At 45.9% G+C, this 15,374-nt stretch overlaps 1 protein-coding gene across 1 annotated transcript in view; it reads right to left on the bottom strand.

Moving 5' to 3' along the window:
• Positions 1-15,374, bottom strand: part of CLIC5 (chloride intracellular channel 5) — a 313,960-nt gene that overhangs the window by 236,824 nt on the left and 61,762 nt on the right. The gene's annotated exons all lie outside the window — the stretch shown is intronic.

Genomic DNA, 15,374 nt, shown 5'->3' with positions numbered 1-15,374 from the left:
ACAGTGATTTATCTCTCCTTCCCCCTCTCTTGTGGAAAGGAACCTAAAATTAGGTCGCTGTTCTCAGCTCCCTACACCACAAAAAGCTGCTTCCAGAGAACTGAGGCCAGGAGGGGGTGGGTTGTGGGGAGGGGGCGCAGGGAGGAGGCGGCGTGAGCGGGGTAGGAGGCACGAGGATGAGGGGACACAGAAGGAACAACGCAGCAGAGGACGTGCTCCCCCGCTCCCGTGACAGCGAGGCACCCAGTGAACTTTGGCAAGGCCAAAGGCTGTCCTTCCAGCAGGTGATTTGCTGCTCAGGCTAGGTGGGGCGACCCAAGTCCGCCTTGGTGCTTATCTGCTCCATGGAGAGGCAGGTGCCGTGGGGGCAGGTCTGCCGAGCGAGCGAGAAATGCAGGTTGCTTACCTGTAACTGTAGTTCTTCGAGTGGTCATCTATGCATTCACACATATGGGCTCTGCGCCTGCGTGGAGACTGGAACCGGAACCTCTACTAGCTAAGCAAAACGTTTTAGGCGGGAACCCCTCCCCCACGCTACTGCGCATGTCCCTGGGGTTCCCGCCCTTGCCTCAGTTTACAGGAATCCGACATTGTGCTCCCATAAACATGAAATGTATTATTCAATAAAATGTAATTAAGCGTATACACATATAAACATAGCCACTATGCACCACCAAGCGGGGATGGTGAGTGGATTGTGTGAATGCATAGATGACCACTCGAAGAACTACAGTTACAGGTAAGCAACCTGCATTTCTTCATTGTGGTCTCTATGCATCACACATATGGGCGAGTAGCAAGCTGACATACCTGGAGGTGGGTTGGTGTGTCATCTTAGGACCTCGGAGAGCACCATCCTCCCAAAGGAACAGTCCTGATGTGCACGAGTGTCCAGGTTGTAGTGCTTGACAAACGTGGATGGAGTGGACCACGTAGCTGCCTTGCACACTTGTCTTAGAGGCACCCCTCTGCTGAAAGTGACAGAGGTTGCCATGGCTCTGGTTGAGTGAGCTGTCACTGGTTGTTGCAACTTCAATTTCACCAGAGTATGCCAATTCAATTGTCTGCACAATCCATCATGACAATCGTTGGCACGATACAGGGAGTCCCTTACGTGGCTCTCCATAACAAACAAAAAGTTGTTTAGTCTTTCTAAACCCTTCAGTTCTAGCCTTGTAGAAGGCAAGAGCTCTCCTTACATCTAGCATGTGCATTGATGTATCCACTACAGTAGTAGGATTAGGAAAGAAGGCTGGAAGAACAATATCTTGTGACAGGTGAAAGGTTGAGACTACCTTAGGCAGAAATGCCAAGTCTGTGCGTAAAACCACCTTGTCTTTGTGAAATGTAGTATATGGAGGGTCTATCCTAAGAGCTCTGAGCTCGCTTGCACGCCTTGCCAAAGTTATGGCCACTAGAAAGGCAGTCTTTAGGGATAAGAGTCTGAGATCTGCCGTGGCCATTGGCTCAAATCGCTTCTTGGTAAGCGATTGCAAAACTACTGAAAGGCTCCACGATGGAACCATCTCCTTAACTGCCAGTATAGTATTTTTTAAGCCCTTTAGAAATGTTTTTGACAAGGGGTGAGTGAAAGACGAGAATCCATCCACACCGCTATGAGAGGCTGTGATCGCTGCTAGATGAACTCTAATTGAAGAGAGCTTAAGCCCGTTCTTATATAGTGACAGTAAGTATTCAAGTATCGTAGTGATTGGACAAGAGTTTGCTGTCTGATTTTTATGTAGGGCAAACCTCTTGAAACTTTGCCATTTGGTTGCATAAGATTTTCTTGTCGAAGGTTTCTTTGATGCCAACAATATATGGTCAATTGTCAAGTTTTCGGTACGGTAGGAGGAGTTGGAGTTATCCCCCATGCCGTCATCTTGAGTGTGGAGAGGTCTGCGGGTCAAACCTTGCCCTGGTGTCGAGACAACAGTTTCGGTATCGATGGGAGTCTGATGTAGTTCCGCCTATAAAATTATGATGTTTGGTATACTGAATTTAAAAGTAGCATTTATGCAATGGTAAGAATTTTACTAACCCGGTTTCTCTTTAATTAAGTGGAGTGTGTTTGGGGCTGGGGAAACGCCCATCTTTGCAGCTTGTTTCTGTTGCCCCCCCCCCCTTGGGCATCATCATCGCTATCAGCATCTGCTGACCAGCTGCTCCTTCCTCCACAGGTAATTCAGGGCCAGGCTGCCTGGGGCAGTGCCTCTGCATCGCGCACTGAGCATCGCAATGAGGAGCACAGAAGGGACCTGTCCCTTTGCCTGTGTTCGACAACCAGATTACTAGAGGAACCAGCAGCAAGTTGTGGCATTTCACCTCATTTTATTTTATAAATTGCATTTTTATAATATGTGCCTGGGGGGCAAGGGGGTGCCTACATAGCTGTGATCATGGTTAAGGGGAGGTATGGCGATGGGGGGACAACGGGCCAGATGAGGAGAAGAAGGGGTAGATTCCTTACAGCTTTCCCATCTTCTGTTCCCCCCAACCGGATGGCTCCTGGCAGCCTTCTCAGCTTGCCCTCAGGTCTGGTGGTGCTTCTACTGAACCACCAGGTCAGTCCAAAGTAAAATCTCCCTCATCCATGATCTGATTGTGTATGAGGGGGCTGACCTGGTATGTATCACTGAGACCTGGGTGGATGAACTGGTGGGAGGGGTTACTCTCACCCAGCTTTGCCCTCCCGGATACTTGGTGCAGCATCAGCACCAACTTGAGGGCTGGGGAGGGGGGTTGCAGTGGTCTATAGAAATACGATCTCCCTCTCTAGGCTTCCTGTTCATTCGAGTGATGGTCTTGAGTGTCTTTATTTTGTGTTGTGTACTTGAGACAGATTAGGGATTCTGCTGATGTACCACCACCCTGCTGCCCAACAGTCTCCCTGCCTGAGCTGACAGAAGTTGTCTCGGATCTGGTATTGAGGACCCCCAGGATGATGGTTCTGTGGGATCTCAACTTCCATGCTGAGGCTCCTGTATCTGGGGCAGCTCAGGACTTCATGGCTGCCATGACAACCATGGGGCTGTCGCAACATATCATTGGCCCAACACATGCAAGGGGACACACACTTGACTTGGTTTTATCAATTGTGAGGATGGTGATCCGAAAGTGGGGGAATTATCATGGTCAGATCACTTCCTATTGAGGTTTAGACTTTCGGCAGCCTTTCCCCTCTGCAAGGGGGGAGGTATTAAAATGGTCCACCCCCAGAGACTAATGGATTCCAGAGGGCTCTGGGGGATTTTCTTGCTGGCATGGCTGGTGTTCCTGTAGAAGCCCAGGTTGTTCTGTGGATTGCAGAGATGACTCAGGCGGTTGACATGATCGCGCCCAAGCGCCCTCTCCCTCTGAGCAGAGCACAGCCAGCTCCTTGGAATACGCCTGAGCTAAGGGCAATGAAGCAAGAGGGGAGATGGGCAGAACGCAGGTGGAGGAAAACTCATGCTGAGTCTGATCAAACACGGGTTAGAGCTCACTATTGAGCCTACTGTGTGGCTATGAGGGTGGCAAAGAGACAATTCTTTCCCACTATCATTGCATCTTCTCAGTGTCATCCAGCAGAGCTTTCCAGGGTGGCTCATGACCTGTTACAGTGTGGGCCAAGGCAAGAGATGCTGGAACCCTCAGTAGCACACTGTGACAAATTTGCACGGCACTTTGAAAATAAAGTCGCTCAGATTCATCATGAATTGGACAACATGTTTAATGCAGCTCCACTAGTAGAGGCATTCAGAGCGCCGTCTGGTCCAGTTTTATTGGATGAGTTTCAGTTATTGAGGCCCGAGGATGTGGACAAGGTGCTTGGCCAAGTTCGGTCAACCTCCTGTGTGCTTGATCCTTGCCTCTCATAGCTCATTACATCAATTAAGGAGGGGATCGCCAGCTGGGTCCAGGAGGTTGTAAATGCCTCCCAGAGAGAGGAAGTGGTGCTGGCCTCTTTAAATTTTGAGGCAACAATGGATGAAGGCCAATGCACCACAGTACAGAGAACAGCTCCAACAGTGTCCCAAAATAGTGTCTGCAACAAGGTAGGAACAAAGCCAGACTATAAAACACATGGTCTTCGATGTCTATATACTAATGCCCAGAGCATGGGAAACAAACAGAATGAACTTGAACTCTTATTACATGAAGGCAAATACGACTTGATAGGTATAACTGAAACTTGGTGGGATGACTCCCATGACTGGAATATAGCAATTGAAGGATGTAACTTGTTCAAAAAGAACAGAAGAAATAGAAAGGGAGGTGGAGTTGCACTATATGTTAAAAATACCTATCCCTGCACAGAAATACAGGTGGATGAGATTGGGAGCCCCGTCGAGAGCGTCTGGATTAAAATAAATGGGGCTAGGAATAAAAAGAATATGATAATCGGAGTCTACTACCGACCACCCAATCAAGGAGAAGACGAGGATGAAACTTTTGAGAAACAAATTACCAGTGTTTCAAGGAAGTGTGATGTAGTAGTGATGGGGGACTTCAATTACCCTGATATCTGTTGGGAGACCATTACTGCCAAAAGCGGCCCTTCCAAGAAATTCCTGACATGTATGGGTGATAACTTTCTCCTACAGAAAGTGGTGGAAGGAACTAGAGGATCGGCAATCCTTGACTTGTTATTGACCAATAGGGATGACTTAGTGGATAAAGTGGCAGTTACGGGAACTCTGGGGGAAAGTGACCACGTCATACTTGAATTCTTGATTATGAAGGAGACAAAAGTCGAGCGTAGCCATACACGTACTCTGGATTTTAGGAAAGCTGATTTTAATAAACTCAGAACTATAATAAGTAAGGTCCCGTGGAAAATGAGCCTAATGAGAAAAGGAGTGCAGGATGGGTGGGAGTATCTAAAAAATGAAATTTTAAAGGCACAGTTACAAACAATTCCAACAAGGAGAAAAGATAGAAGACAACAGAGGAAACCAATGTGGCTCCACAAAAAGCTTATTGATGAACTGAAAACAAAAAGGGATACATATAGGAAGTGGAAGGAAGGCCAGGCTACAAAAGAAGAGTACAGACAAGTGGCGCAGAAGTGCCGAAATGGCGTCAGGAAGGCTAAAGCTGTAAATGAGCTGAGATTAGCGAGGGATGCTAAAAGCAATAAAAAGGCTTTCTTCAGATACGTGAGTAGTAAAAGACAGAGGAAAGAAATGGTGGTTCAACTGCTTAATGAGGATGGCAAATTGATAACAGATGACAAAGAAAAGGCTGAAGTGCTCAATTCCTACTTTGCCTCGGTCTTCTCCCAAAAGCGGGTCTATGACCCCCCTGGAAAAAGTGAAGCAGAAGTTGAGGGGGCAGGATTGCAGTTTGAGATTGATAAACAAATGGTCAAAGAACACCTAATTTCCTTGAATGAGTTCAAATCTCCAGGGCCCGATGAACTGCATCCAAGAGTAATGAAGGAGCTAGCGGAAGAACTCTCAGAACCTTTGTCTATTATCTTTGCAAAATCATGGAAGACGGGTGAGGTGCCGGATGACTGGAGGAGGGCTAACGTTGTCCCTATCTTCAAAAAGGGCAAAAAGGAGGAACCTGGGAACTACAGACCAGTCAGTCTGACATCCATCCCTGGGAAAATTCTGGAGCAGATTATAAAGAAGTCAATCTGTAAACACCTTGAAATCAAGGCAGTGATTACTAGAAGCCAACATGGATTTGTCAGGAACAAATCCTGTCAGACTAATTTGATCTCATTTTTTGATAGGATAACCTCCCTTGTGGACTGTGGGAATGCTGTGGACGTCATATATCTTGACTTCAGCAAAGCTTTTGACAAAGTACCACATGACATTCTGATTAACAAACTAGCTAAAAGTGGGCTAGATGGAACAACTATTAGGTGGATCCACAGTTGGCTACAGAATCGGACTCAAAGAGTATTTATCAATGGAACCTTCTCAAACTGGGGAGAGGCAACGAGTGGGGTGCCGCAGGGCTCAGTCCTGGGCCCAGTGCTCTTCAACATTTTTATTAATGATTTGGACGAGGAGGTGCAGGGAACGCTGATCAAATTTGCAGATGACACAAAATTGGGTGGGATAGCTAATACCCTGGAAGACAGAAACAAACTTCAAAGTGATCTTGATAGGCTGGAGTGCTGGGCTGAAAACAACAGAATGAAATTTAATAGGGATAAATGCCAAGTTCTACATTTAGGGAATAGAAACCAAATGCACAGTTACAAGATGGGGGACACTTGGCTCAGCAATACTACAAACGAGAAAGATCTTGGAATTGTTGTAGATCACAAGCTGAATATGAGCCAACAGTGCGATATGGCTGCAAGAAAGGCAAATGCTATTTTGGGCTGCATTAATAGAAGTATAGCTTCCAAATCACGTGAGGTACTGGTTCCTCTCTATTTGGCCCTGGTTAGGCCTCATCTAGAGTATTGTGTCCAGTTCTGGGCTCCACAATTCAAGAAGGACGCAGACAAGCTGGAGCGTGTTCAGAAGAGGGCAACCAGGATGATCAGAGGTCTAGAAACAAAGCCCTATGAAGAGAGACTGAAAGAACTGGGCATGTTTAGCCTGGAGAAGAGAAGATTGAGGGGAGACATGATAGCACTCTTCAAATACTTAAAAGGTTGTCACACAGAGGAGGGCCAGGATCTCTTCTTGATCCTCCCAGAGTGCAGGACACAGAATAACGGGCTCAAGTTAAAGGAAGCCAGATTCCAGCTGGACATCAGGAAAAACTTCCTGACTGTTAGAGCAGTGTGACAATGGAATCAGCTACCTAGGGAGGTTGTGGGCTCTCCCCCACTAGAGGCATTCAAGAGGCAGCTGGACAAGCATCTGTCAGGGATGCTTTAGGGTGGATTCCTGCATTGAGCAGGGGGTTGGACTCGATGGCCTTGTAGGCCCCTTCCAACTCTGCTATTCTATGATTCTATGATTCTATGAAAAGAGGCGGTAATCAGGCCACTCCTGAAAAAAACCTAACCTGGACCCAGAGGATATTAACAATTATAGGCCAGTGGCTAATATCCCCTTCCTGGGCAAGGTGCTTGAGCAGGTTGTTGTAGGACAACTCCAGGCACTCTTGAATGAAACAGATTTTTTAGATCCATTTCAATCAGGCTTCAGGCTTGGTTATGGAGTGGAAACTGCCTTGGTTGCCCTGTGGGATGACCTTTGCCGGGAGAGAGACATGGGGAGTGCGACCCTGTTGATTCTCTTGGACCTCTCAGTGGCTTTCGATACCATCGACCATTGTATCCTTCTGGATAGGTTGTCTGGGCTGGGAGTTGGAGGCACTGTGTTGCAGTGGTTCCGCTCCTACTTGGATGGCCGATTCCAGAAGGTGGTGCTGGGGGATTATTGCTCTGTGCCGTGGCTCCTAAGCCATGGGGTTCCACAGGGCTCTATTTTATCCCCTATGCTGTTTAACATTTATATGAAACCACTGGGAGAGGTTATCCGGAGATGTGGGCTGAGGTGTCATCAATATGCAGATGACACCCAGCTCTACCTCTCCTTTTCATCAAACCCAGGTGAGGCAGTGGCTGTTCTGAATCAGTGCCTGAGCACGGTAATGGATGAGGGCCAATAAACTGAGACTCAATCCAGATAAGACGGAGGTACTGTTAGTGGGTGGTTCGCCTGTCTGGCTAGGTGATGTTTACCCTGTTCTGGATGGGGTTGCACTCCCCTAAAGGATTGGGTTCATAGTTTGAGGGTGCTCTTGGATCTAGAGCTGTCACGTGAGGCACAGGTGAACTCAGTGGCAAAGACCACCTTTTATCAGCTTAGGCTGATATACCAACTGCGCCCTTATCTGGATGGAGATAGCCTAGCTATCCATGCTCTCATAACCTCTCGTTTGGATTACTGCAATGTGTTATATGTGGGGCTGCCTTTGAAAATGGTCCAGAAACTTCATCTGGTACAAAGCAGGGCAGCATGTTTACTAACAGGTACTGGCCAATGAGACCACATCACACCAGTCCTTTTCCAACTTCACTGGCTGACAGTCCAGGTCCGGGCCTGACTCAAAGTGCTGGTATTAATATTTAAAGCCCTAAATGGCTTGGGGCCAGGCTATCTGAAGGAACACTGCCTCCTTTCATATGTACCTGCCCGGACCCTAAAGTCATCCTCAGGGGTCCTTCTCCATGAGCCCCTGCCAAAGGAAGTGAGGCAGGTGGCTACCAGGAGGAGGGCCTTGTCTGCTGTGGCACCCGGCTGTGGAATGAGCTCCCTAAGGAGGTTTCGCCTGGCACCTACACTATATTCTTTTAGATGATAGGTGAAGACCTTTTTATTCTCAGTATTTTAACAGTCTATAAATTAATTTTAACTTTGCTGTTTTAAATTTGTATGTTAAAATTGTATTTCTGCACTGTTGCTGCTTTTATCCTGGTTGTGTTTTTATATTGTATTTTATATCATGTTTTTATACTTTTGTTTTATACTTTGAATGGTTTTAATTTTTGTGAACCGCCCAGGGAGCTTCAGCTATTGGGAGATCTAGAAATGCAATAAATAAATAAATAAATAAATATTAATGGTAATTTTTATGAGCTACCCAAGTAATATAATCTATTTTATGTTCCCTAAGTATTGCATATTTTTTTAAGGGGAAAAATGGGGTTTTCCATCAGTTCATTTCTGAAAATGTTATGTCTGTACTCTGGCCATATGTTGTGCACACTTAAAACCATATAAGGGGGAACTCTGATTATGGGACCTATGGATAAAGGGCACTCTGCAAAAAAGACAAAGAAAAAAAGACACCACTTTGCACAAACAGCCTGGCCTCACAACACTTATAGAAAGAATACGATGCTAATACTCAGAACCTGTACAGCTAATCTGCTTCAGGGCATTAGACACGAACACCCAACAATAACTCCCATTTCACTTCTACAACTAGGGGTGACAGGACAGAGTACCCCAACAGGCAAGCGAAGCGAAGCGGGATCCATGTTCCTATCTGCTGCAATTGGGCAGTATCCAGTCCTGCCACTCTGCTTACACCATTGATGTAGTGGTAGCATACATGACCTCCACTGCAATGTCAATAGTATATGCTGGTGCAATGGGTTTGTGTCTCACCCCTTCGCTATATATAGAAATTCTGCCTTGCTTAAGTTTTATTGGTGAAAAAAACTTCCACCCTCAAGCGAGTAGCAGTGCCTCCCCCACCCCCACCCCCACCCCCATGTAGTTTCATTTTCTGTTGGCCAATGCCAGGCACTACACGCCAACCATTGCTACCACTGGCCAGAACATGCAAGGACGTTTGTGCCTTGCAGAGTCGCATGGAGCAGATCAGACTGTCACAATACATAGTTCCACTACAACGTCCTGCAGGGAAAGGGGTAAGTATTGCCTCAGTCACTGCGGTCTCCTCCTAAATAGGGGCGGGGAGCAAATTCATTGGCAGTGCTCTCAAGTGGCACCACTCGCCCTTCCCTACGGCTGTACTGCCGCTTCCTCTGGGCGGGTGCAGCTCAAGGGACCAGGTGCCACTGCTGCTGACCGTGGCTCGTTACTCCCTCTGCCTCTCTTTGCTCTCCAAACGCATCTCTCCCATAGTTTGGGACTATTCCCCGTTTCCAGCACCACGCAGACCACACGGGAGGCCCACCGCATGCCCAGCGGCTACGCCCGGAGCACTTTCAGCTGTCCTCCGGTGGGCTTGCCAACCTCCTTGTTCCAGACAGGCTCCTGCACCCCTGCAAGCTCCGCAGTGCAACAGGTGAAGGGGTCAACAGTGTGGAAATGGAGCTTTGAGGGACCCTGCACCTGCTACCAGCTGTCTGTCAAGCAATTGTCAAAGGCACAGGAATCCTATCAGGAGCTCCATACATGTGTGTTTCTACTTTCAGAATACATTTCACCTGTAATACTGTTCAATAAAGGCTAATAAACTATCAGGTTTATTGTTTCTTTATTTGCTTGTGACTGTCATTCAACAGGGATCCCTTTCCCTAGTTCTATATGGGCTCAGGATGGGTGGCGGCAGCAGGGAGCTTGATATTATTAGGTCTCAGGGCCAGTGGCCTCTCCTCTCTCAGCTCAGTGGGGCTCCACGGACTGTGAGGGGGCAGGCATGTAAGGGGCACAAGAGAGATGGAGGCTGCTGTCATGGTGGTGGGTAGGAGGGTGATAGACAATCAGGATACCCACCTGGTCAACAGTGAAATTTGCTTATGAAACACAGCACAAGCTGAAGATTGGGAGGGGGACCGATATTGCATAAGGGAAGAAAGTTCAGGTGCGGTGGTAGTAGCTACAAATACATTATACAATGGTCAGAAGTGTTCTTAATTTCCCCACTCTTTTTGTACTGGTTAACAGCACCACCAGAACTCAGCAGAGCACCCACCAGTAGTGCAGCTCCATGTGCTTTGGAGCTTCTCTACACTAAGCAAAAATCCCATGTCCTTACCAGGCTTTCTTCTTCCAGAGCCCTTCCGGGTTTATGATGGGCTCCTTTAGAAGACAAACACACAATTTGGAATTGAAAACTTCCTTTTTCAGCGATGCTTTTATGCTCAATGAAACAACGCCATCTAGTGGCGGCTGCTATGCCACATTAATTTTTATTTCAGCTTATCTCCAATCTTTTTTGAAAGTGGGAGAAATGAGGAAATGTGCAGGAGATGTCGTGGAGGTTGATGACATCTTGTAAAGGATCCACAAACTTCTGTGAGTGACCAATCACGAAAGTGCAATAAATCACTCCTATAAAGAAGCTCTTGGAAATCAGGCCACAAATGTCATAGGAAAGATGCTGTGTGATTATATTGTAGCATTACCAGGGGTGCTGTATGGGGGAAAGATGGCTGCCCCATGGGGCCCTGTTTTTGTTTTAGAAAACAGAGAGATATGCTACTGACAGGTGCTCCACCAAGTGGTGCTTTACAATAATGTAAAAAAAAAGGGGGGTTTAAGAAGCCTCCAGATGACTTCATAATTACAACTGTAAATACTACCTTCCCTCTCCCAAATAGCAATAGATCTCATGCCCCCTCCCAAATGTCCCCAAATAACCCACACCCACCTTTGTTGGGAAGAAAGGTCCACCTGAAAGTGGAGTACATTGCATGCTCCAACATGGCCTCTGTCTGTAGGTCTACAACTCAAGGAAGCTATTTCATTGCTGTGCTCTGATCTGTCCCCTTTCTTCCCTCTGTGTTGTATGGGCAAAAGTGTTATTCTGAGTGAAGTGTGTATAACATGAATGGAGTGACTTCATTTAGGGTTTCTCGGAGATTCACAGCAGCTGACACATTGCTGCCTGTATCACTGTAACTGACACAGTAAAGAGTGCTCTGGTATTGGTGTTAGAAGACTGTGGGTGGGTGGGAATATGCCCCAAAGGCATATTTATTTACTTATTTATTTATTTAAGGATTTTTATGCTGCCATTCAGCCAAAAAAGGCTCTCACGGCGGCTTACAAAAGTATTTCTTGACAGGCCCTGCTCACAGGTTTACAATCTAAAAGACATGACACAAAAGGAAAGGGGATTGGGAGGGGGGAGGAGGAGGGGAAAAAGGAAAGCAAATTCAGGCACTACAATCTTAGTTGCAAAGTTCAGCAGTTACAGTTGACAGCAGGAGGGAGGGGGCTCTCAGCTGGAGCTGGACCCAGGCACGGTGGAGAGGTGCTGTGTCCATATCCCCACTGCTGTGAACGGATTGTGTCCTTCCTTGGCCGACTGATGTGGAGGTGTCACCACTGTTGCAGCCTGAGATTGTTGGGTGCCGCCAGTGTTGCCCTGGTTGCTGGTGTGTGTGGCATCCCCCACCCCCACTCATGCATTGTACTGATGGGACCTGTGTCAATGGAATATAAGATTGCCCAAGTGGCAGCCCCCACCCCTATGACAATCCAAACACATTGCAGTTCAATTTTCTGACTTCCATAGTACAGAAAAAACTGTTACAGATACAGAGTTCTAATATCTAAATGCCTACTAGTCATGATGGCTATATACTATCTCCAGGATCAAAGGTAACATTCCTCTGAATATCAGTGGCTGAGAAAAACATTGGGAGAAGGCTATGAACCTCATATCTTGCTTGTGGTTTCCTACAGGTGCCTGGGTGGCCACCATGAGAACCGAATGCTGGACTAGATAGGCATTTGGTGTGATCCAGCAGGGTTCTTCTTAAATTGTTGATTCATAGCTGTCTTGTAAAATACTGAATTTGTCATAGAAAAGCTGAATGCTCACGAAGGTGAACTGAATATCTTGTTTACTTAGTTAAGGTATTGTGATGAAATATGGCCTTTGGCTTATTTACTTATTAAGTTATTTAATCAGTAATGAGTCTATGCTAAAGTCCTGCAGCTACTGCTATGCCAAAATCTGCCCTCCAATTTCCTGCAAGTTTTCTTCCTCCACAAAAGAAGCTTCTCTTTTTCTGATTCATGGTCAGGACATTTTAGAATTTATTTTTTTATTTTGGTTGTAATATTTTTGAGCTTACCTTTTGAGTAGTTGCTGGGGATGTTGTGTATTTTCCCCACTTTCTATTAGACATCTCTGTATCATTCTGCAGCCTCCCTATCTGCCTGCACTTCCTGATCTGAAAAAAGCCGTAGTCCATGAGCCAGAAAGGGTAGTCATTACCACCTGGAGTGAATAAACAAGGTAACCTTTTAAAAATAAATAAATCGCCTACAACCTTAGTAAAATTATTAGGCATGGTCGCCATCAGCAATGACTAGCTTTCACCAAAAGAAATTATTTTTTTATATATATAAAAAATATAGTACATAATATATGTTTGGGGCTACAAGTCTGACACCAATACGGCTCAAATTGACTGGAAAAGATCAATAAATGTATTGAAATATTTTTAGGAGCATCACTGAAAACATGCAGAACATAAGGTATAAAGTCTATAAATTATGCATGGAACAAATATTGACTTTTGGATTTCACTTATGGATAAAATTGTTCACAGAGGTCGAGGTGTGGTCTGTCTTCTGCATATTATATACCAACATGTCCTCATTTAGCCTGTTATCTGGCAGTGCTCAACGGTCGGTCATCTCTCTATTGCGGTAACATCCCTGGTGTAAAAGAATACGCCCGCCTTCAGCTGTTAGCAAAAGTTTGTCCCAGATACATGGGTCTTTAAATGTGGTGGTCGGTACCGTCTTGAGGGATTCAATTAGGTACTATTTTTTTTAAAAAAATAATCTATGTCTGTTATGCCCTATCTGGAGGAGTCCTCTTTAAAGGATGACCTGGAACCCCCACCCTAGCCAAACATTGCAGAAGCGTTACCCATTGACCTTAAAGCAGACTCCTAAAACCTGCCGGTTTAAAAGACCAGAAGATAAGGCCATCTCACATTGGTCAAAACACCACAAGGCCAGGGATTTGGAAGCTAAGGCTGATGCCTTATCTGAAGTGCCCCGCGATCAGTCATGAGGTTGTGCTGGCTTGCCGCCCCTCCTCCCATGCACCCACACTTTTCCTGGGTCTTTCAATCTCAAATCCAGATGGCAATCTACAAACGTGATTTAGTGCAGAGGGAGCACGGTTTGAGGTCTGTTGCGATACCTGATATTGTAGCTTATTCACAGCCATCCTCTGGAAAAGATGGATTTTCAGAAACTCCCTTTACCGTGTTGTTTTTTATTAAAGTGGCTCCGCCGCTGTGTGCCCCGTCCCCGCACATTAAACCCTAGGCGTGCCTATGTGATGTGACTGTGGCCTAGCAGTGACGTGGTCAAGGGGTGGGGCAGCCTTTTCCCCTACCCATTTCCTGTTTTCTCCCACAGAAGGGCACATGGTCTGCAGCCTGCTTTGGGTAGTAGTTGCTTTCCCCAGGCTGGGTAACTCACCTGCCTTTCTCATTCATAAAAGCGACAGCGTGCTGTTTTGGGGTTTCAGGGTTTCCATATTGCTTCCTTCCACAGGCAGAGTAACTCACCTGCCTTCCTTGTTCATAAAAGCAGTGTTTCAGGGGAACTCTAGCCCTTCCTTCCTGTTCATAAAAGTTTGGGCAGGAGGAGGAGGCCTAGTTCATTAGAGGTGCTGCTGGCATAGGGGAAAGGCTTGGATTACTTCCTCATAAAACCTCCCTGAGCAGAAGAGTATGGAGGGGATCTGGGAGCAAGCGTTCCTTACTGGCTGAACGGCATCAATGGGATTGATGACGTTCGCTTCTACTAGCAGAACTCCTGCCACTCTACCCCAAACTAAAGTGATTTCAATGGCAGTTTGACTGTTGTAAAGCAAGGTTTTTAGTACTGTTTACTCTTTTTTCTCTTCTTTTTTGTGACTAAGGTGACCCTATGAAAAGGAGGACGGGGCTCCTGTGTCTTTAACAGTTGTACTGAAAAGGGAATTTCAGCAGGTGTCATTTGTATATATGGGGAACCTGGTGAAATTCCCTCTTCATCACAACAGTTAAAGCTGCAGGTGCCCTGCCCTCTTTTAAATCTGGTCACTCTAGTATAGCTCCTGCAGCTTTAACTGTTGTGATCCAAAGCCCCCTCACTCCTCAACAAGCCCTGCCCTGGATCAGACTCTCAATCTATACCAGAGCCAGGCCAATGTAGGTATTTTCTCTTCCACTGTTTTCAACAGGAAGAAATTTTTAAAAAGCAGATTTTCTAGAAGTACAAGCAGAAAAACAAACAATTTCCCCATCCCACCTCCAACACTCTGGGTCAGAATGCCCCAGCAGCGCCAAGAAAATGAAAGATTATTCACTACAAGCCTCTCTTACACACACACACACACACACACACACACACCATTCTGCCCAGTCGCAATCCTAAGCATACTTTGTTGTTTATTCCTTCAGTCGCTTCCGACTCTTCGTGACTTCATGGACCAGCCCATGCCAGAGCTTTCTGTTGGCCAGAGTAAATTCCTAGGATTGGATATCCTAGATTGGATATGTATCAATTCTGCCCTTTTTGTACACCAATTGGGACAGGTATACAAAACAAGACTGTAAAGTTTTCATTCTTCATATAAACGTGTATCAATAGTACATTATTTTAACAATGTATATTTCAAATTTTATTATTAAAATATACTGAAAGAAGGCAAAGAAGGCAAATACATTAACAAAAAATTAAATAAAATTGAAATTGCCAACTTATTTACATCTTAAAACTTCACCCGATTGCCAAAGGAGCTCCTTATAGCCGGGGGGGGGGGAGCAGAATGTCCTTTTTCTCCTCTTTAATTGTGCTATTTAAATAAGATTGCTCTCCAGCCCCCAAACAACTACCCCTTTCCCTATATGTCTACTCACAAAACAGATTAAAAACTCCTATCTTATCCTTCAATTGTCCTGAGTATACGACAGTGGGTTGAAAACTTAACGGGTAACTTAACGGAATAGTGACCTTTATTTTAAATCC

Source organism: Elgaria multicarinata, chromosome 2, assembly GCF_023053635.1.
Source record: "Elgaria multicarinata webbii isolate HBS135686 ecotype San Diego chromosome 2, rElgMul1.1.pri, whole genome shotgun sequence".
Lineage (NCBI taxonomy): Eukaryota > Metazoa > Chordata > Lepidosauria > Squamata > Anguidae > Elgaria > Elgaria multicarinata.
This window is presented reverse-complemented; position numbering and strand designations above follow the sequence as displayed.